We start from the raw sequence: 22,896 nt of genomic DNA on the forward strand, positions 1-22,896 counted from the left end.
GGGATAAGTTCCCTTCGGAGAACACCGCCAGCCTACCGCCTGTCTAATTCAGGGAAAATACCGAACTTGTATCGCAACTGTAAACATTTTTATGAATGAGCACACAGAAGTCTAAACTACCGAATGCGGTATTTTCCCGCACAGATTTATTTCACCGCACTGCTTTTATGAATGATAGCCAATGGCTATCATTCATAAAGAGGCTGTCGGTAAGGGGAATCAGTGCGGGAAAACACCGCTGGCGGTGTTTTAGACTTCTGGGTGGGCATTCATAAAAAAGTATCCATGTGCGGAAGCACTGCGGAGATTCCCCGAACTAGGCTGGCGATAGGCAGGCGGTAGGCAGGTGGAGACACGGAAGCTGCAGAGTTGATACATTTCTCCGTGTTCCGCTCTGCTGCAGCTGCCTGGGAGGTCTGTGTGTCTCCATTCACTTGCATTGGTATCGCCACATCAGAGGGAGCGGGACTTCCCGACCTGACACCGCTTGCGGTGTTCTTCATGAATGAACATTTTGCTACATTTGTTCCGATAATCACCGCACAAGGCGGTGATTTATCACTCTGCTCGTTAGTGTCATTTTTTCATGCGGAAAGAGCCTTTATGAATGCTGACTTTGCCGAGTGGTCGGTAAAGTCAGCTGTTTTTAGCATTTCCGCATGCGGAAATGCTTTATGAATGATAGCCATTGTGTGCAATACAGTACAAACGTTGCCGACAGACAACAACACCTAGGAATACAGCAATAGCTAAATAAGCTATTGTAGTATCCTCTATCCCATAAATTCTGTACACAAATAATTTTATGAATGACAGCCAAAGTAGAATGATATGATGCTAGGGGAGAATAGTATTTGAAATATGTTAACAGATTAGGTCAGTAATGTAGGGCCTATCGAGGGACGTAATCCAAGGAGACCATGTCTTCTGAAAGTTCAACATTGGCTATCATTCATAAAGCATTCACGCATGCGGTAATGCTGAAAACAGCCGACTTTACTGAGCACTTGGCAAAATGTCAATTCATAAAAGCTGTTTCCGCATGAAAAGCTGACATTCCTAAACAGTGCGGGAAATTACCGCCTTATGCGGTGATTATCTCAACACATGTCACTATATGTCAATTCATAAAGATTAGAGCAGGCGGTATTGAGACGGAGAATACCGCTCCCTTGGAAGAGGTGATAAGCATGCGGAGAATACCGCTCCCTTGGAAGAGGTGATAAGCATGCGGATAACAGCTAAGTTAATGGAGACAGACCTCCCAGGCAGCAACAGGGAAAACAGAACAAAACAGGCTTTCCAGAATACCAAAGCTGTGTTTTTTAACCCCTTGGGTACCTGTTTTCATATGATTTTCACATCAGAAAGCCTGCATGTGTAACATTTCTTGGAGTTCTTCTAAGCTGTGGCAAGAAGGGGCAGCACCCCCTCAAACAAATGTCTTGCACCCTTAATCATCCAGGGGCATGCACGGCTGCAGTGAGTGAGTCTCCCTCAATTTGTCTCCCTCTGCTGCTGGTTTTCTTTTGGAACGAAATGGCGCATGCAGAGAGAGACATCAGGCCGGGGGTCAACTGACAGCACAGCGGTCACATGACCGGTAGGCTATTTCCTCCTCCATGCGGTGTGCTCACGGACAGAGGTTGAGCTCAGAGCATTGCTTGTGTTGTGCGCATTCATTTTGTCAGTTCTGGCCCCAAATTCCACCATCCCCTCCTTTGACATGGCAGGCACACCACCGCCTCTGGCCTGCCACTCTGCCTGTCTTCCTGTCCTGAACCAGAACTTCCTCTCTGCTCTAAAAGATAATCAACAACATAATAATCTTTCAAGAAAAACATTTCTTTGTTACAGATGATACAAATCTTGCAATAATCTGCAGTGTTTCAACTTCCTGTTTTCATGGAAGCAGACATATTGTTAACATCCTGTGCTTTCAAATGAGCTTATCTTCTGCGACCGTCAGGTGACACAGGGTAGAGATCAACAAATTTCAACTTGTGATTAGACACAGATGAGGGGGAATTAGACAGGCTAAACTCTCTAAATACATACAGGATGCATTTCTCGACACCGCCACATCTGTGTACCTATGATGCCCCCTTCACGTTTCAGACTGCCCGCTCATATGTGCCTGTCTAGAACCGGCCTAGCTTATGGCTCAATTCCACATGCACGCTTTTAGCCGCACTTATGGAAACGTGATCGCAAGGACATCAGAGTGCATAGACTGCAGTCTGATGTTTCCATACATGCGCTGCGAATCACCACTGAACTGCAGCGCATGGTTGCACGCATTTTGGGGCAATTACACCCGCAATCCCATTCATTATAATAAATAGGATTACAAGCGCAGCCCCAGGGCGAATCACATGCAACACAGAGCCCCGCTGACGCACGACTCCTGCGTTGCATATGGAAACGAGCCCTTACACACTGTGCAATGAAAATGTTCATTTTTTAAATGAAGAATCAGTTTGTACTCAGGGCTGGTCCCCCAAGGGTGTACATTTAACTAAAGTGAACCAGAGCCAAAGCTCGGGTTCAAAAACAGATACTTACCATGAAGAGAGGTAAGCCTCAGGGCTCTGTCACATCAGACAACTCGTGCAATAGCCGTCCACTGCACGCATTGAATATCTTGCGGCGTGTTGTTGGGATGCTGTAGTGCGACGCAATCAGCGGCGGTAGCTAATAATTCAACCAGACGGGAAAACGCCGGCTCCTGGCGATTAAAAGCTCCCGGGTGCGTCGTAACGCAATGCATCGAAACGCAGCGTCGGGTGTGAAAAGTAAAATGAAAGTCTATGGACTTTCATTTTACCTTGGTTAACGCAGAGTTTCGACTTTGCGTTAAAACGCAGCAAATGGGCTCTGGTGTGAAAGAGCCCTCGGGAGCGTATTGAGGCTTCCCTCGTTGTCGGAAGCCCCCGGTTGCAGAGCGTGGCCCACCTTCACACCATGGCCGCGCGGCTCCTCTTACGCATTCATGGCTGCGCATTAGACGCTCGAGCCTGCCTGCACAGTAGCCTGGAGCCCGCGGCTCTGTGCTACTGCGCATACGCGGGCGGGCTCGAGCATCTACTGCGTGGCCATGAATGCAGAAAAGGACGATAGGATTAGCGACAATGCCTTGTCACTGATCTTTGGGGGGCCGTGCTCAGTGATGGGGAACCGCAGATCATGATCCTCAATCATCCTCTGTTTAGGTGAGTATCTGATTTTGAATACCCAAGCTTCGGTTCAGGTGCACTTTAAGGCGCCAGGAAATTTGGGAGCAGGGTGAAGCTGAATAGCTCCTGCAAAAGTCCCGGCTGCGTTAATTACTATTCCCCCTCAAGGCTATCATGGACTCTGGGGTAAGCCGTATTTCGTCTGCAAGCTATTGCTGGTAGCCGACTTACGCTGATTTATTGTAATTTGGCCGCCATCTCTTGACAGCACCCAAATTACTGACTGAGCGCCGCTATAGCCGTAATTCACATTACTGCCTCTGGCGGCACCTGGTGTGCCCAAATTTCCAGAGCCGTTTTTTCCTGACTCATTCCCAAGGACCCAGGAAAGTATTGCAGGGAAGTAAACTCACCTGTGCAGCCGACATGCTCCTACATCGGTCTGTGTGCTTCTGTCTTCACCCTAGCTGGCCACCTTTTCTCTGTGACCCGGCTACATGTTCTAGCGGTATATACATCCTGCCGGGCCACGGAGAAGAGGCAGCACACAGAACAAAGGAGGTGAGTTCAATATGCTGTGAATACTCTGAAAGTGCTCCAGGGACAACCCTGGCGGTCTGCAAGCCAGCTCTGGGGCCCTGGTGAAAGATCCATAACTAAGCGGGGGGGGGGGGGGGGGAAGTTCCATAGCAAAAAGTGCCACATAATGTCGCTTCCAGAGGGTGCAGGGTGGGGGTACTCAGGGTCAGGATATCCAGGTAATTTTTGTCCAGGGCGCCATTGTGGCTTAAAGGGGTTCTGTAGGGGTGGGCTGAGGATAAAAAACGCCACTTACCTGGGGCTTCTATCAGCCCCCTGTAGCAGTAATGTCCCATGCAGTCCTCCTCCGATCCGCCATTCCCCGCTGCTGGCCCTGGTCTAGCGCAGCTAGCCGTCCAACTGTGGCTGCGCGGCCGTGTCATCGGAAGCTTACTGTGCAGGTGCAGTACAAGAAAACTTCGTACTGCATCTGCGCAGTAAGCTTCTGATGACGTGAACAGCAGCGCGCATTATTCGGCTATGTCAGACAAATAATTGCCCGGTGCCGGCGGCGAGGAACGGCGGATCGGGGGAGGACGGCGTGGGACATTACTGCTACAGAGGGCTGATAGAAGCCCCAAGTAAGTGGCGTTTTTTATCCTCAGCCCACCCCTACAGAACCCCTTTAAATCAGCCCTGCGTGCTGTAATGGAAGGCAGCATGATATTGCCAACAACACGTGCACAGGCTGGTTAAATGCAATTTAAAATGATGTTTCTAAATTACTACAGGTGACAGTTTACCAATCACCTATTTTTATTTTTTTTTTCAAATTACATAGAAAAAAAATGAAAGGTTAAGTTAAGTTGAATACTCACTGCAGCGACGAGGAAGATGGATCCCGCCATGTCTCCCTGACAACAAGTGTCTCATGATCCATCTTCTGGCCGGCAGATATGTGCAACATTGCACGATGTTACACGACAGGCGCGAAGGGAAGTCAAGTGATCGCGGTAATTTGCTCAGAGTCGTCGGGGATCGTTATTGCCAAACTACACTAAACGATTTATCGTTTAGTGAAAGTATCGCGGGTCAGCGAGACAATCGCATCATGGGTACTCAGCTTCAGAGGCTACCGAGTTTTATTGCTCTCAGCATACCTGGAGTAAATAATAAAAATTAGATAGTTTTTTTTTTTAAGCTTTCTTGGCTCCTGTTGCATGCAACAGGAGCCCGGAGTAAGCAAGGCTTTATGCCCATGCACGGAAAAAGAGGAAGTGCATAAACACCCCTCAAAAACGTGCATGAGCAGCCCCAGGCCCCACAAAAGCAGGGCCCTTTCCGGTGTTCCCCGAAGGGAACCTCCCCCTTTGCCTTCGGCGCAGGGGGGTTTTGGGTCCTCCAACACCCGAAGGATAGAAGGACCCCAACCTGCCCAGTGGTAACCCAAAGGGCCTGGGCCATGTGGCCACCCACATGGTCCGGGTGGCTCCCCCGAGAGGGAGCCGGGGCGGGAACCGAAATCCCCAGGTTGGGGAACTGCGTTAGTTGGCCATGCGTATGCGCAGTACAAACCAAAGCACCTTACTTCCGCCCGGGATCTGCCACATCCCAGTTTTTTTCAGGTACTCTGGAGCTCCACTTCCAGAGGCAGTACGCCTAAGCAAAGCCCTCAACCCTTCAGCTTCGACCAGTGGTAGATAGAGTGGGGCCGAACCTCCGATTTTAGGTTCGCGAACCGGGTTCGCGAACTTCCGCGTAAGTTTCGGTTCGCGTAAACGTTCGCGAACCGCAATAGACTTCAATGGGGATGCGAACTTTGAAAAAAAACATTTGGCTGGCCACAAAAGTGATGGAAAAGATGTTTCAAGGGGTCTAACACCTGGATCCCCAGGTGGAGGAGTGGGATACATGCCAAAAGTTCCCGGGAAAAATCTGGATTTGACGCAAAGCAGCGTTTTAAGGGCAGAAATCACATTGAATGCTAAATGACAGGCCTAAAGTGCTTTAAAACATCTTGCATGTGTATACATCAATCAGGTAGTGTAATTAAGGTACTGCTTCACACTGACACACCAAACTCACCGTGTAACGCACCGCAAACAGCTGTTTGTGTAGTGACGGCCGTGCTGGACTGGTGCGCACCATGGCGAGAGTGCAGTGGCGGGTTCACTGAACAGGAATACAGTGGCGGGTTCACTGAACAGAACAGGTATGCAGTGGCGGGTTCACTGAACAGTACAGGTATGCAGTGGCAGGTTCACTGAACAGGTATGCAGTGGTGGGTTCACTGAACAGAACAGGTATACAGTGGCAGGTTCACTGAACAGAACAGGTATGCAGTGGCGGGTTCACTGAACAGAACAGGTATGCAGTGGTGGGTTCACAGAACAGGTATGCAGTGGCAGGTTCACTGAACAGAACAGGTATACAGTGGCGGGTTCACTGAACACAACAGGTATGCAGTGGTGGGTTCACTGAACAGAACAGGTATACAGTGGCGGGTTCACAGAACAGGTATGCAGTGGCAGGTTCACTGAACAGGTATACAGTGGCGGGTTCACTGAACACAACAGGTATGCAGTGGTGGGTTCACAGAACAGGTATGCAGTGGCAGGTTCACTGAACAGGTATGCAGTGGTGGGTTCACTGAACAGGTATGCAGTGGTGGGTTCACAGTACAGGTATGCAGTGGCGGGTTCACAGAACAGGTATGCAGTGGCGGGTTCACTGAACAGGTATGCAGTGGCGGGTTCACTGAACAGGTATGCAGTGGTGGGTTCACAGTACAGGTATGCAGTGGTGGGTTCACAGAACAGGTATGCAGTGGCAGGTTCACTGAACAGGTATGCAGTGGTGGGTTCACTGAACAGGTATGCAGTGGTGGGTTCACAGTACAGGTATGCAGTGGTGGGTTCACAGAACAGGTATGCAGTGGCAGGTTCACTGAACAGGTATGCAGTGGTGGGTTCACTGAACAGGTATGCAATGGTGGGTTCACTGAACAGGTATGCATTGGTGGGTTCACAGTACAGGTATGCAGTGGTGGGTTCACAGAACAGGTATGCAGTGGCAGGTTCACTGAACCTGTATGCAGGTATCCAGTGGGCTCACTGAACAGAACAGGTATGGTGGGCTCACTGAACAGAACAGGTATGCAGCCAGGAACAAGCTAAGCCTAACTAATCTTTCCCTATGAGAGACAGTCTGCAGCAGCTCGCCCTACTCTCACTAACGCAGGCACACGAGTGAGCGTAATGGCCGCCGCTGCCTGCCTTTTATTAGGGGGGGAGTGGCTCCAGGGGCTAGTGTAGCCTAATTGGCTACACTGGGCCTGCTGACTGTGATGTAGAGGGTCAAAGTTGACCCTCATGGTGCATTATGGGGCGAACTGAACTTCCGCAAAAGTTCGCCTGCGGGACCCGAACGCGAACCACTGAAGTTCGCATGGAACCGTTCGCAGTCGAACCGTTCGGCCCAACTCTAGTGGTAGATCCATTCCATCAGCCTCTGGGGAATTACGACCAGGAGGGACACTCTGCCACTGTGCCATCCCTCCAGGTTTCCCCAAAAAATGATAAGAACAGATACTACACTTGATCTTAGTCAAAAGGCCGAGAAGCGGTAATCAAAATTAGATAGTTACCTCAGTAGTAGGAAGCCTCTGTATTTTGAGTGCAAGCTTACGAGCGCAAGCCCAGTAGAACGAAGCTGCTTGTGCATAGTTTTCTCCTCAGTGCAAGAGTGGCTTCGTTCTACTGGGAATGTGGCGTTTTAGTCCTTTTAGCCCTTCATGACAGGTACAGTCGAATCGATAATTTCAGACAGGTGCAATCTAATTTCTGATCAATTTTGTAAAGAAGTGATCAGAAAATCGATTAGAAATCAGATCAGGCTGGTCGGCAATTATTTATTCGACCTGAAATCTGACAAGAAATTGGATGGTGTGTAGCAGGCTTCACACACTCCTCAGAGTTCTGGGTCGCCATGAGCTTGCTGTGCATATAAATCAATTAATTTAGAACAGTTCTGATACTCCACTATTAAATTCTTAATTTAACTTTCACAACAGTCATTGGGCACAGATGACTCACACAGACTTTCCCAGCACAAATGACTCACACAGACTACAGCTCCCTGCACTTTGCATTGTTAACACCTCACCAGAGGTGTCAGTAACTAAAGACCTCACCACATGTTGAAGGCTTTATGAATTGACATTTGCTGACAATTTACTGACATGTGTTGGAGGTAACTACAGCCAAGTCAGTAATTTATCTCCCTGGTGGGTTGGTTTGCAATTCCCCACTGTGAGAGGATAGAGAGAGGAATGTTCGATAGCAGGCGATAATTATGCGATAATGGAGCGATATGGATGCGAAAACCGTGCGATAAACGGTGGATAGTTATGCTGTGTTAGTGATTTGCATGTGATACTTTGCCTCTCTGGAAGCTGGAAGTAAAGGATTGTGGGTAGGAGGAGGAGGTTATTACCAGCATGTGACCGCAGAGGGTTTCCCTCCCTGTTTTTGACCCTCTCCTTCCATTACAAATCCCTCCCTTCGTTCTGCATATTAGGTATATTAAGCAATATTAAGCATTTACAATATTAAGTGGATGGGTGAAACGGAGGAGGTATTTGGATACATTTTCACACTCACTCCCGATGACAAATGTATCCAGATTCCTCCTTCCTTTCACCCATCCACTTAATATTGTAAATACTTAATATTGCTTAATATGCTTAATATTGTAAATGGGCTGCTCTCTGGTGCCTGAAATATGTACAGTATAGGCCAGGGGTCGGCAACCCGCGGCTCCGGAGCCGCATGCGGCTCTTTTCCACCTTCGCCGTGGCTCCTAGGCGGCTCCGGTGTCAGTGGCTGACTGGCTGCGGCGAGCGTGTGACGCGTGTGCTGTCGCTGGCCGGCAGCCTATCAGAGAGGCCGCCGGACCAGTGCAGGGCTTCGGGCGGCCAGGGCCGGCCCGCCCATGAGGCGGGGTGAGGCGGGTTCCTCAGGCGGCAGGAAGTGGAGGGGCGGCACCAGATGAACTGGCTGTGACTGAGCGGTAGAGATGGGAAGTTCGGATCTTTTCAATGATCCGGATGATTCGAATCAGATCATTGAAGAGATCCGGATCTTTGATCCGAATCTCGGATCATTTTACTACAGGAAGCATTCGGGGGTGAAATGAACAGCAGGACAGGTCTGTGGACAGGAGAAGAGGAGGGGGGTGGACACACAGAGAAGGGGAGAAGATGGACAGAGGGCAGGGAGTGGACAGAGAAGGGAGGAGGGACGAGCAGAGAGCAGAAATGTTTGCACGTAATACCCACATGCTGCAATCATATGCTTTACATGTATTTCACCTATATGCTCATCTGTGTACTTTGAAAGAAAAGGTCGCACAGTGAAAGAAACATTCCCAGAAGATACGTGCAGCTGTTTAGTGCCGAGTGCAGGAGGATTATATTGCCTTTCAATCACAGTCCCTGCAAAGTTACTGAGCTGTGCTGAGCCAAAAGCTTCCCATGTGTTCACTGTGCAGCACTACGGAACAGACAGCCTATAATGGGCAGCACGTTATAGCCAGTATGTGTGCTCTACACATAACTGGCAGTGGCACCCATGTCCCCTCTCTCTCATCTACCTGTCTCCCTGCAAGGCTGCCTCCCATCCAACAGAGCGATCCATCTCAGCTCTGCTTCCAGGACCCCGCTGCCCGCTGAGAGGGGGCGTGTCGCTCCTGGCCCCGCCCCTTTTGCGATCCGAATCACTCATTTTGATTATTCGGATGATCGACTCATAAAATAGATTCGGATCAAAGATCCGAATCGTTCATGATCCGGACAACACTACTGAGCGGGGGGGGGGGGGGTGGGGGGAGCCAGAGCCACGGTGAGGGCAGCCCGACCTCTCCCTCCCTCTCCCCGGACCGCCCTCCATGCTCCCCCCTCGGACTTTAGGCAGCAGAGTTAGCGCGCAGGGAAGCGCTGCTGTACACAGCTCTGTTACTCACCTCCCTGGATCCGATCGCCGCTCCCGCCCTGCTGGTCTCCTCTCTGCAATGTAGCCGCTGATACACACGCGGCTGCTTCCTGTTTACACAGGAAGCAGCCGCGTGTGTATCAGCCGGCTAGGCAGAGAGGAGACCAGCAGGGCGGGAGCGGCGATCGGATCCAGAGAGGTGAGTAACAGGCTGTATACAGCAGCGCTTCCCTGCGCGCTAACTCTGCTGCCTAAAGTCCGAGGGGGGAGCATGGAGGGCGGCCCGGGGAGAGGGAGGGAGAGGTCGGGCTGCCCTCCCCGCGGCTCCGGCTCCCCCCTCCGCCATTATGAGGGGGCACCTACCTGGGCAAGCTACCTATCTATCCTATACTGGGGGGCACCTACCTAATCTAACCTGTTTTGGGGGCAGCTACCTATCTATCCTATACTGGGGGGCACCTACCTAATCTAACCTGTTTTGGGGGCAGCTACCTATCTATCCTATACTGGGGGGCACCTACCTAATCTAACCTGTTTTGGGGGCAGCTACCTATCTATCCTATACTGGGGGGCATCTACCTAATCTAACCTGTACTAGGGGCAGCTACCTATCTATCCTATACTGGGGGGCACCTACCTAATCTAACCTATACTGGGGGCCAGCTACCTATCTAACCTATACTGGGGGGCAGCTACCTATCTAACCTATACTGGGGGGCAGCTACCTATCTAACCTATACTGGGGAGCAGCTACCTATCTAACCTATACTGGGGGGCAGCTACCTATCTATCCTATACTGGGGGGCAGCTACCTATCTAACCTACACTGGGGGGCAGCTACCTATCTAACCTACACTGGGGGGCAGCTACCTATCTAACCTATACTGGGGGCAGCTACCTATCTATCCTATACTGGGGGCACCTACCTAATCTAACCTGTACTGGGGGGCAGCTACCTATCTAACCTATACTGGGGGGCAGCTACCTATCTAACCTATGCTGGGGGGCAGCTACCTGTCTAACCTATGCTGGGGGCAGCTACCTATCTAATCTATACTGGGGGCACCTACCTAATCTAACCTGTACTGGGGGCACCTACCTAATCTAACCTATACTGAAGGGCAGCGACCTAATCTAACCTATACTGGGGGGAAGCTACCTATCTAACCTATACTGGGGGCACTTATCTAACCTGTATTGGGGGCACCTACCTACCTAGCTAGCCTATACAGGTGGCAACTATACTGGCTACCTATACTGGGGGCACCTACCTAACTAACCTATACTGGGGGTACCTACCTATCTAACCTATGCTGGGGGCAACTATACTGGCTACCTATATTGGAGGCACCTACCTAGCTAACCTGTACTGGGGGCACCTACTTATCTAACTTATACCGGGGGGGGGGGGGGGGGTGCCTGCCTATCTAACATACTGGGGGCAACTATACTGGCTACCTATACTGGAGGCAACTACCTGGCTAACCTATACTGGGGCAACTTTACTGGCTCACCCATGCCTGGCCACCTATACTCGGGGGGGACCTATAGCTGGTTACCTATACCGGGGGGGGGGGGGGGGCGCAATTTTTACACCCTCGCCCTGGGTGCATTTTAGCCTAGAAACTGCACTGTTGCCGCCGGCCTCCGAGTCCGATGACTAAGCTCTGCGGCCTCTCCTGTCTCCTGCGAGCGCCGCCGACGTGACGATGATGATGATAAGGCTGGCTGGCTGCCGCCGCTCATGTTATGTAGAAAGATTGGGGGGGGGGGCGCCTTTACGATCTTTGCCTCAGGCAGCATAAAGTCCAGGACCGGCCCTGCGGGCGGCCATTTTCCCGTAGCCCTGCAGTGTAATGCAGGCAGGCAGGACGTGACGTAGGAGGAGGAGGATCGTGGGAGTTGCGTGCCACAAGGTCGGGACCGGAGGTCGGGACAGGAGGACATTGTGACAGGAGGTCTTCTGACTAGGTGAGTAAATGTTTTTTTTTTCAGATCTGCTAATGAGCTGTGCATATGAGGGTCATATCTGCTAATGAGCTGTGCATATGGGGGTCATATCAGCTAATGAGCTGTGCATATGGGGGTCATATCTGCTAACGAGCTGTGCATATGGGGGTCATATCTGCTAACGATCTGTGCATATGGGGGTCATATCTGCTAACGAGCTGTGCATATGGGGGTCATATCTGCTAACGATCTGTGCATATGGGGGTCATATCTGCTAACGATCTGTGCATATGGGGGTCATATCTGCTAACGATTTGTGCATATGGGAGTCATATCTGCTAACGATCTGTGCATATGGGGGTCATATCTGCTAACGATCTGTGCATATGGGGGTCATATCTGCTAACGATCTGTGCATATGGGGGTCATATCTGCTAACGATTTGTGCATATGGGGGTCATATATGCTAACGAGTTGTGCATATGGGGGTCATATCTGCTAACGATTTGTGCATATGGGAGTCATATCTGCTGAAGGATTGTGCATATGGGGGTCATATCTGCTAATGATTTGTGCATATGGGGGTCATATCTGATGAAGGATTGTGCATATGGGGGTCATATCTGCTGAAGGATTGTGCATATGGGGGTCATATATGCTAACGAGTTGTGCATATGGGGGTCATATCTGCTAACGATTTGTGCATATGGGAGTCATATCTGCTGAAGAATTGTGCATATGGGGGTCATATCTGCTAACGATTTGTGCATATGGGGGTCATATCTGCTGAAGGATTGTGCAAATGGGGGTCATATCTGCTAATGATTTGTGCATATGGGGGTCATATCTGATGAAGGATTGTGCATATGGGGGTCATATCTGCTGAAGGATTGTGCATATGGGGGTCATATCTGCTAACGATTTGTGCATATGGGGGTCATATCTGCTAACGATTTGTGCATATGGGGGTCATATCTGCTGAAGGATTGTGCATATGGGGGTCATATCTGCTAACGATTTGTGCATATGGGGGTCATATCTGCTGAAGGATTGTGCATATGGGGGTCATATCTGCTGAAGGATTGTGCATATGGGGCTCATATCTGCTAACGATTTGTGCATATGGGGGTCATATCTGCTAACGATTTGTGCATATGGGGGTCATATCTGCTGAAGGATTGTGCATATGGGGGTCATATCTGCTGAAGGATTGTGCATATGGGGGTCATATCTGCTGAAGGATTGTGCATATGAGGGTCATATCTGCTAACGATTTGTGCATATGGGGGTCATATCTGCTAACGATTTGTGTTTATGGGGGTCATATCTGCTAACGATTTGTGCATATGGGGGTCATATCTGCTAACGATTTGTGCATATGGTTTTGCGGCTCCCATTTTTTTTTCTCTTTTCTGAAATGGGTCCAAGTGGCTCTTTATGTCTTAAAGGTTGCAGACCCCTGGTATAGGCTGTACTGTGTGCTGCTAGTAAACTAGCTGCAGAGTGAGCTGCAGCAGCTGTGATAAAAACCACATATCTCCAGGTACATTCAGGGGATAAATAGATGAAAAAATAACGAATGGCCACACACCCTTTTTTCCCTGGTGAATTGTGATTTTGAGAAAAAATAACGACTAACTATCGCCTATTTATCGCACATTTATCACACATTTATCGCATGGATTTCTCTCTGTCGATATTTCACCCTATACTTCTGGAGAATTGCTATTTGGAGATATCACAGGAGGAAAATTACCTCCCATGAGATAAATAGGTCGGTAACCACTGGTAAATTGTAGTGTTGTCCGGATCATAACGGATTCGGATCTTTGATCCGAATCTATTTTGTGAGTCGAATCATCCGAATCATCAAAATGAGTGATTCGGATCGCAAAGGGGGCGGGGCCAGGAGCGACACGCCCCCTCTCAGCGGGCAGCGGGGTCCTGGAAGCAGAGCAGAGATGGATCGCTCTGTTGGAGGGGAGCCAGCCTTGCAGGGACAGGTAGATGAGAGAGAGGGGACATCAGTGCCACTGCCAGATATGTGTATAGCACACATACTGGCTGAAATGTGCTGCTCATTATAGGCTGTCTGTTCCGTAGTTGTGCATAGTGAACACATTGTAAACTTTTGGCACAGCTCAGTAACGTTACAGGCAGCATGCTGGGCTAGGACAGGACAGGCACTGTGATTGCTGTGCAATATGATCCTCCTGCACTGCTCTATACAGCTGCACTTCACTTCTGGGAATGCTTTGGGGAATGGGAGTTGGGAGTATACAGATGAACATATAGGTGAAATGTATGTAAAGCATATGATTGCAGCATGTGGGTATTGTGCGCAAACAAACATTTCTGCTCTCTGCTCTTCCCTCCTCCCTTTTCTGTCCACTCCCTACCCTCTGTCCATCGTCTCCCCTTCTCTGTGTGTCCACCCCCCTCCCCTTATCCTGTCCTGCTAGTCATTTCACCCCGGAAAGCTTCCCTTGTAAAATGATCCGAGATTCTCGGAACAAAGATCCGCATCTTTTCAAAGATCCGATTCGAATCATCCGGATCATTGAAAAGATCATTAGTTCAATCACACTATCTCAAGCAATATTAAATCTATCTTTCACATTCAGAAAGTTTGCTTGGAACCTTCCAAGCAATCCAAAAATTGAAAAACAATATCTCAAGATTTGCCATCCTGAAGGACTCTTCAAAACCTGAAAAGGAAGCATTTGTTATAACCATCCTCATCACTCCACCTCCCACTGCACTTTATACAGGTAGGTGCGACTACAAACAAATAATCCTATCTACTATAAATATATATCCTTTAGATATATAAGGAAAGTAATAACCAAACAGCAAAGAAATAAAAGTGAAAGTACAGTTACTAAATAAAATACAATACAAAACTGCAGGCTTGTGGAAAGCGAGTTGCATTGTGGGTATGCTAATGAAAAAACCAGCGAAGAGCAAACGCCTCACACAGCTCCATTCATTCATTACAGACGGACCGTGGGAGGGGAATCATCAAAATGAGTGATTCGGATCGCAAAGGGGGGCGGGGCCAGGAGCGACACGCCCCCTCTCAGCGGGCAGCGGGGTCATGGAAGCAGAGCAGAGATGGATCGCTCTGTTGAAGGGGAGGCAGCCTTGCACAGCCACAGGTAGATGAGAGAGAGGGGACATCGGTGCCACTGCCAGATATGTGTATAGCACACATACTGGCTGAAATGTGCTGCTCATTATAGGCTGTCTGCTCCGTAGTTGTGCATAGTGAACACAATGTAAACTTTTGGCACAGCTCAGTAACGTTACAGGCAGCATGCTGGGCTAGGACAGGCACTGTGATTGCTGTGCAATATGATCCTCCTGCACTGCTCTATACAGCTGCACTTCACTTCTGGGAATGCTTTGGGGAATGGGAGTTGGGAGTATACAGATGAACATATAGGTGAAATGTATGTAAAGCATATGATTGCAGCATGTGGGTATTGTGCGCAAACAAACATTTCAGCTCTCTGCTCTTCCCTCCTCCCTTCTCTGTCCACTCCCTGCCCTCTGTCCATCTCCTCCCCTTCTCTGTGGGTCCACCCCCCTCCCCTTCTCCTGTCCTGCTACTCATTTCCCCCGGAAAGCTTCCCTTGTAAAATGATCCGAGATTCTCGAAACAAAGATCCGATTCGAATCATCCGGATCATTGAAAAGATCATTAGTTCAATCACACTATCTCAAGCAATATTAAATCTATCTTTCACATTCAGAAAGTTTGCTTGGAACCTTCCAAGCAATCCAAAAATTGAAAAACAATATCTCAAAGTTTGCCATCCTGAAGGACTCTTCAAAACCTGAAAAGGAAGCATTTGTTTTAACCATCCTCATCACTCCACCTCCCACTGCACTTTATACAGGTAGGTGCGACTACAAACAAATAATCCTATCTACTATAAATATATATCCTTTAGATATATAAGGAAAGTAATAACCAAACAGCAAGGAGTGAAAGTACAGTTACTAAATAAAATACAATACAAAACTGCAGGCTTGTGGAAAGCGAGTTGCATTGTGGGTATGCTAATGAAAAAACCAGCGAAGAGCAAACACCTCACACAGCTCCATTCATTCATTACAGATGGGCCATGGGAGGGGAATCATCAAAATGAGTGATTCGGATCGCAAAGGGGGCGGGGCCAGGAGCGACACGCCCCCTCTCAGCGGGCAGCGGGGTCCTGGAAGCAGAGCAGAGATGGATCGCTCTGTTGAAGGGGAGGCAGCCTTGCACAGCCACAGGTAGATGAGAGAGAGGGGACATGGGTGCCACTGCCAGATATGTGTATAGCACACATACTGGCTGAAATGTGCGGCTCATTATAGGCTGTCTGTTACGTAGTTGTGCATAGTGAACACATTGTAAACTTTTGGCACAGCTCAGTAACGTTACAGGCAGCATGCTGGGCTAGGACAGGACAGGCACTGTGATTGCTGTGCAATATGATCCTCCTGCACTGCTCTATACAGCTGCACTTCACTTCTGGGAATGCTTTGGGGAATGGGAGTTGGGAGTATACAGATGAACATATAGGTGAAATGTATGTAAAGCATATGATTGCAGCATGTGGGTATTGTGCGCAAACAAACATTTCTGCTCTCTGCTCTTCCCTCCTCCCTTCTCTGTCCACTCCCTGCCCTCTGTCCATCTCCTCCCCTTCTCTGTGTGTCCACCCCCCTCCCCTTATCCTGTCCTGCTAGTCATTTCCCCCCGGAAAGCTTCCCTTGTAAAATGATCCGAGATTCTCGGAACAAAGATCCGCATCTTTTCAATGATCCGATTCGAATCATCCGCATCATTGAAAAGATCATTAGTTCAATCACACTATCTCAAGCAATATTAAATCTATCTTTCACATTCAGAAAGTTTGCTTGGAACCTTCCAAGCAATCCAAAAATTGAAAAACAATATCTCAAGGTTTGCCATCCTGAAGGACTCTTCAAAACCTGAAAAGGAAGCAGTTGTTATAACCATCCTCATCACTCCACCTCCCACTGCACTTTATACAGGTAGGTGCGACTACAAACAAATAATCCTATCTACTATAAATATATATCCTTTAGATATATAAGGAAAGTAATAACCAAACAGCAAGGAGTGAAAGTACAGTTACTAAATAAAATACAATACAAAACTGCAGGCTTGTGGAAAGCGAGTTGCATTGTGGGTATGCTAATGAGAAAACCAGCGAAGAGCAAACGCCTCACACAGCTCCATTCATTCATTACAGACGGGCCATGGGAGGGGAATCACCTAAATGAGTGATTCGGATCGCAAAGGGGGCGGGGCCAGGAGCGACACGCCCCCTCTCAGCGGGCAGCGGGGTCCTGGAAGCAGAGCAGAGATGGATCGCTCTGTTGAAGGGGAGGCAGCCTTGCACAGCCACAGGTAGATGAGAGAGAGGGGACATCGGTGCCACTGCCAGATATGTGTAGAGCACACATACTGGCTGAAATGTGCTGCTCATTATAGGCTGTCTGTTCCGTAGTTGTGCATAGTGAACACATTGTAAACTTTTGGCACAGCTCAGTAACGTTACAGGCAGCATGCTGGGCTAGGACAGGACAGGCACTGTGATTGCTGTGCAATATGATCCTCCTGCACTGCTCTATACAGCTGCACTTCACTTCTGGGAATGCTTTGGGGAATGGGAGTTGGGAGTATACAGATGAACATATAGGTGAAATGTATGTAAAGCATATGATTGCAGCATGTGGGTATTGTGCGCAAACAAACATTTCTGCTCTCTGCTCTTCCCTCCTCCCTTCTCTGTCCACTCCCTGCCCTCTGTCCATCTTCTCCCCTTCTCTGTGGGTCCACCCCCCTCCCCTTATCCTGTCCTGCTAGTCATTTCCCCCCCCCCCCCCCCATCCTGTCCTGCTAGTCATTTCCCCCCCCCCCCCCCCCCGGAAAGCTTCCCTTGTAAAATGATCCGAGATTCTCGGAACAAAGATCCGCATCTTTTCAATGATCGAATTCGAATCATCCGCATCATTGAAAAGATCATTAGTTCAATCACACTATCTCAAGCAATATTAAATCTATCTTTCACATTCAGAAAGTTTGCTTGGAACCTTCCAAGCAATCCAAAAATTGAAAAACAATATCTCAAGGTTTGCCATCCTGAAGGACTCTTCAAAACCTGAAAAGGAAGCATTTGTTGTAACCATCCTCATCACTCCACCTCCCACTGCACTTTATACAGGTAGGTGCGACTACAAACAAATAATCCTATCTACTATAAATATATATCCTTTAGATATATAAGGAAAGTAATAACCAAACAGCAAGGAATAAAAGTGAAAGTACAGTTACTAAATAAAATACAATACAAAACTGCAGGCTTGTGGAAAGCGAGTTGCATTGTGGGTATGCTAATGAGAAAACCAGCGAAGAGCAAACGCCTCACACAGCTCCATTCATTCATTACAGACGGCCGTGGGAGGCAAATTTCCCCCCTTCCTCCCTCCCTCCCTCTCTCTTTTTCTCTCTCTCTCTCTTTTAGAATTAATGCCATGACTAGGCTAGGAATTCCTGTGCAATACAGTACAAACGTTGCCGACAGAAAACACCTAGGAATACAGTAAGAGCTAATGGGCGTAACTCAGGCTCGTACTAAAGAGAGAGAGAGTGAAATGGAGGCTGCCATATTTATTTCATGCTAAGTAATAGTAGTTGCCTGGCTATCCTGCTGCTGATCCTCTGCCTCTTAGCCATAGACCCTGAACAAGCATGCAGCAGATCAGGTGTTTCTGACATGATTGTCAGATCTGTCAAGATTAGCTGCATGCTTGCTTCTGGTGTTATTCAGGCACTATTGCAGCCAAATAGATCAGCAGCACTGCCAGGCAACTGGTATTGTTTAAAATAAAATAAATATGGCAGCCTCCATGTTCTTCTCACTACAGTTGTCCTTTAAGAGGCAAAGGGTATCATTCATAAAGAGGCTGTCGGTAGTGCGGGAAAACACCGTTCTTCTCCGCAACCGGTACTTTAGACTTCTGGGTGGGCATTCATAAAGAAGTGTGTAGGTGCGGTGGCAGTGCGGAGATTCCCCGAACTAGGCTGGCGGTAGGCAGGCGGTAGGCAGGCGGAGACACGGAAGCTGCCGAGTTGATACATTTCTCCGTGTTCCGCTCTGCTGCAGCTGCCTGGGAGGTCTGTGTGTCTCCATTCACTTGCATTGGTATCGCCACATCAGAGGGAGCGGGACTTTCCGACCTGACACCGCTGGCGGTATTCTTTATGAATTAACATTTTTCTACATTTGTTCCGTTAATCACCGCACAAGGCGGTGATTTATCACTCTGCTCGGTATGTCTTTTTTTCATGCGGAAAGAGCCTTTATGAATGCTGACTTTGCCGAGTGGTCTGTTTATGAATGATATCCAAAGTAGGCACCGGCTCCTAGAGGCTCTGAATTGTATTTTTAAGGGCCCGCTTCCACTTCCGCGGAAACCGGGCCGAATCCGCAGAGTTTCCACACAGGCAAATCGCGCGGGGAAACTCTGCCATATGGAGTAATGGAGCCCCTGGCCGAATCGCTTGCATTAGCGATTCGGCCGGCTTTTCCATCCGAATCTGTGCAAATGACATAGCCGTGCATGGCACGGCTCATGGGATTCATCGGCGTAACCGCAGATCCGGAAGTGCCGCTGCAGTGGAAACGGGACCTTATAGATACCCGTCCTGGATGGGCATAGGAGAGTTGGATGGGGGGGGGGTAGGTAGCCAGGCGGGCGGAGAGCAAGGCTGCAGCGGCGATACAGTGGTGGCTAGGCGCTGAGCAGAGCGTGAACAAGAGACTCATGCGCCTTGTGCTTCCTGTTCCTGCGCTTGGACCGCAGGAACCGGAAGTATAAGGCGCGCGATTCCCGGCTGCGTGAGTCTCTCATACACCTCTGCTCAGCGCCTAGCCACCACTGTATCGCCACTGCAGCCCTGCTCCCCGCCCGCCTGGCTACCTGTACCGGAGCACCCACCTATGCATGGTCTGGGGAACCTACCCATGCCTAGCTAACTACTGGGACACCTACCTACCTATACTGGGACACCTACCTATGCCTTACTACCATGGGCGTCCGCACATATGGCAAAATAGGGCATTGGCCCTCCCCTGGCCAGCTGCTGCCCCCCCCCCCTCCCCAGCCACGCGAACACGGAAGTGGCTGGCCCACCCACCCTGGGGTGGCAGCGAAGAGAGAAAAGGGAGCATGTGCACAGTGGGGAAGGGGGGGGAAGTCTCACCCCCTTCCCTCACCTTTGGGGCTTCCCCTCTCTCTCGCTCCCCCCTTTAGAAATTAGCAGTGCAGGCGGCAGCGGCGGAACACTTGCGCTATCCTCCGGCGCGAGTGACTCTTTCTCTGTGCGCCGCTGCGCTGGTCTGGACTAGACCAGAGCAGCGGCGCACAGGTACAGAGCTCACTCGCGCCGGAGGATAGAGTAAAGGTGGCCACACAAGATACAATAAAATGATCCGATTTTACGGCAATTCGATAAAAACGATCGGATCTCCTGAAACAATTGAAAGTTTTTTTTTCATTCGACTGAATTTCCCGTTTTTTTCGATTTTTATCTATCCGGAATGCCAGTTATTTTTCTTCTCTAAAGATTGTATGGTGTGTGTTGGATTGTCAATTTATTACTATATACACACCCAAGCAATTTTCTCAGTTTCCAATCATTTTTATCATAATTGGGGAAAAATTGAACATAGGTGTGTGGTACATTGGTCATATTTTTGAAATGTTACAATCAGTTAGAAAAATTGATTGCAATTCTTAAATTGAACAGATATTTAAAAAAATTGTATGGTGTGTGGCTCCTGTCACTACATACACAGGGGGGTCCCTGTCACTACCTAACCTGGGGGGCGCCTGTCACTACATACACTGGGGGGTCCCTGTCACTACCTAACCTGGGGGGCGCCTGTCACTACATACACTGGGGGGTCCCTGTCACTACCTAACCTGGGGGGCGGCTGTCGCTACCTGAACTGGGGATCCCTGACTACCTCAACTAGGGGCTCCTGTCACTACATACACTGGGGGGTCTCTGTCACTACCTGAACTGGGGAGGCACCTGTCACTATATACACTGGGGGGCCCTGTCACTACATAAACTGGGGGGCACTTGTCACTACATACACTGGGGGGCACCTGTCACTACCTGAACTGGGGGTCCCTGTCACTACCTAACCTGATGGGTGCCTGTCACTACCTGAACTGGGGGTCCCTGTCACTACCTAAAATAGGGGCTCCTGTCACTACATACACTGGGGGGTCCCTGTCACTACCTGAACTGGAGGGGCACCTGTCATTACATATACTGGGGGGGGGGGTCCCTGTCACTAACTGAACTGGGGGGCACCTGTCACCACATGCACTGAGGGGTCCCTGTCACTACCTGAACTGGGGGCACCTGTCACCACATACACTGGGGGGTCCCTGTCACTACCTGAACTGGGGGACTCCTGTCACTATCTGAACTGGGGGGCTCCTGTCGCTACCTAAACTGGGGGGTCCTGTCACTACCTAAACTGGGAGGCTCCTGGTGCTACCTAAACTAGGGGGCACCTGTCACTACCTAATCTATCCAGGCCAGCCAGCCCAACATCACCACCAGCCAACCAGCCCAGAATCACTGTCAAAAAGGCCACAGCATCATCACCAGCCAGGCCAGCCCAGCATCAGCGCCAGCCAGGCCACAGCATCACTGCCAGGCCTTTCAGCTCACACATCATCCCTAATCCAGCCAAAAACAGTACTGCCATGCCAGCCAGGCACAGCAGCCAATAGAGGAGAATTCAAAAGCCAGATGAGAGGTGTCTACCATATTAAGGGGGCATTCTGCCTATTTATGTAAAATGATGTCTATTTATGTGCCTCATGACTGCTGAATTTGTCTTGTTCTTCACAGTTTACTTGGTTTTTCCATAATGTTCATGTATGAGTTAAAACGTTTGTAAAGTATTTAGTTTAAATTGCTGTTGGCACTGTTGGCACTTTGCGATAGATAAGTGACTTTTGGGTTGCAGTTTGGGCACTCGACCTCCAAAAGGTTCGCCACCACTGTCCTAAGCTAATGTCCTACTATTGCTAAGTTCATGTAAATTTGTCTCCACCTGTGACCACACCCACATTCTGGTCCATGACCACACCCATTTTTCAGCATGACGTAACCCCATTATTTTGTGTGCTATGCGCGCCACACAAAGTACCCCCAATCTCCCTCCCCCTAATTTTTGCCCTCCCCCCCCCCTGGAAATTTTTCTGCGGACACCCATGCTAACTACCTATACTGGGACACCTACCTATGCCTAACTACCTATACTGGGACACCTACCTATGCCTAACTTCCTATACTGGGACACCTACCTATGCCTAACTTCCTATACTGGGACACCTACCTATGCCTAACTACCTATAGTGGGACACCTACCTATGCCTAACTTCCTATACTGGGACACCTACCTATGCCTAACTTCCTATACTGGGAAACCTACCTATGCCTAACTACCTATGCTGGGGAACCTACCTATGCCTGCCTATACTGGGGAACCTACCTATACCTAGCTAACTACTGGGGCTCCCCAGTGTAAAGTAGCCCTGAGATCAGAACCTTTAATAAGTTGTTGACTGCAGAACTAACTAGACCCAAAACTTTAACTAATTCAGACCTCCTTTAAGATGGCCATACACTGGTCGATTTGCCATCAGATCGACCAACAGATAGATCCCTCTCTGATCGAATTTGATCAGAGAGGGATCGTATGGCTGCTTTTACTACAAACAGATTGTGAATCGATTTCAGCATGAAATCGATTCACCATCTGTGAAGCTGCTGCTGCTGCCCCCCCGCATACATTACGTGCTCCAGCTGGCGCAAGTCCCCGCTCTCTCTTCTCCGCACTGGGTTCCGGACCGGCAGGCTTCACTTCACGTCCGGGGAAGTTTAAACAGTAGAGGGCACTCTACTGTTTAAACTTCCTGCCGGGACAGGAAGTAACCAGCCGGTCCGAAAACCGGAACCAGCGCGAAGAAGAGACCCCGGAGAGAGCAGGTCATGTATTGCCACTAGCGTCGGTAGTCAGGCATTCGAATGCCGCTATCGATGCACTCCCGACCCGCCGACGATCGAGGGAAAACTTCCACACGGACAGAACGACGGGAATGATCGATTTCAGACGGAAATCAATCGTTCGGTCAGCGTGTTTGCGACG

At 49.3% G+C, this 22,896-nt stretch overlaps 1 protein-coding gene and 1 pseudogene across 4 annotated transcripts in view; both read right to left on the reverse strand.

Moving 5' to 3' along the window:
• ARMH1 (armadillo like helical domain containing 1) overlaps window positions 1-22,896 on the reverse strand; it is a 255,118-nt gene that overhangs the window by 189,442 nt on the left and 42,780 nt on the right. The window lies entirely within an intron of this gene.
• On the reverse strand, window positions 7,112-7,321 carry LOC137523217 (U2 spliceosomal RNA; annotated as a pseudogene).

This window comes from Hyperolius riggenbachi, chromosome 6 (genome assembly GCF_040937935.1).
Source record: "Hyperolius riggenbachi isolate aHypRig1 chromosome 6, aHypRig1.pri, whole genome shotgun sequence".
Taxonomy (NCBI): Eukaryota; Metazoa; Chordata; class Amphibia; order Anura; family Hyperoliidae; genus Hyperolius; species Hyperolius riggenbachi.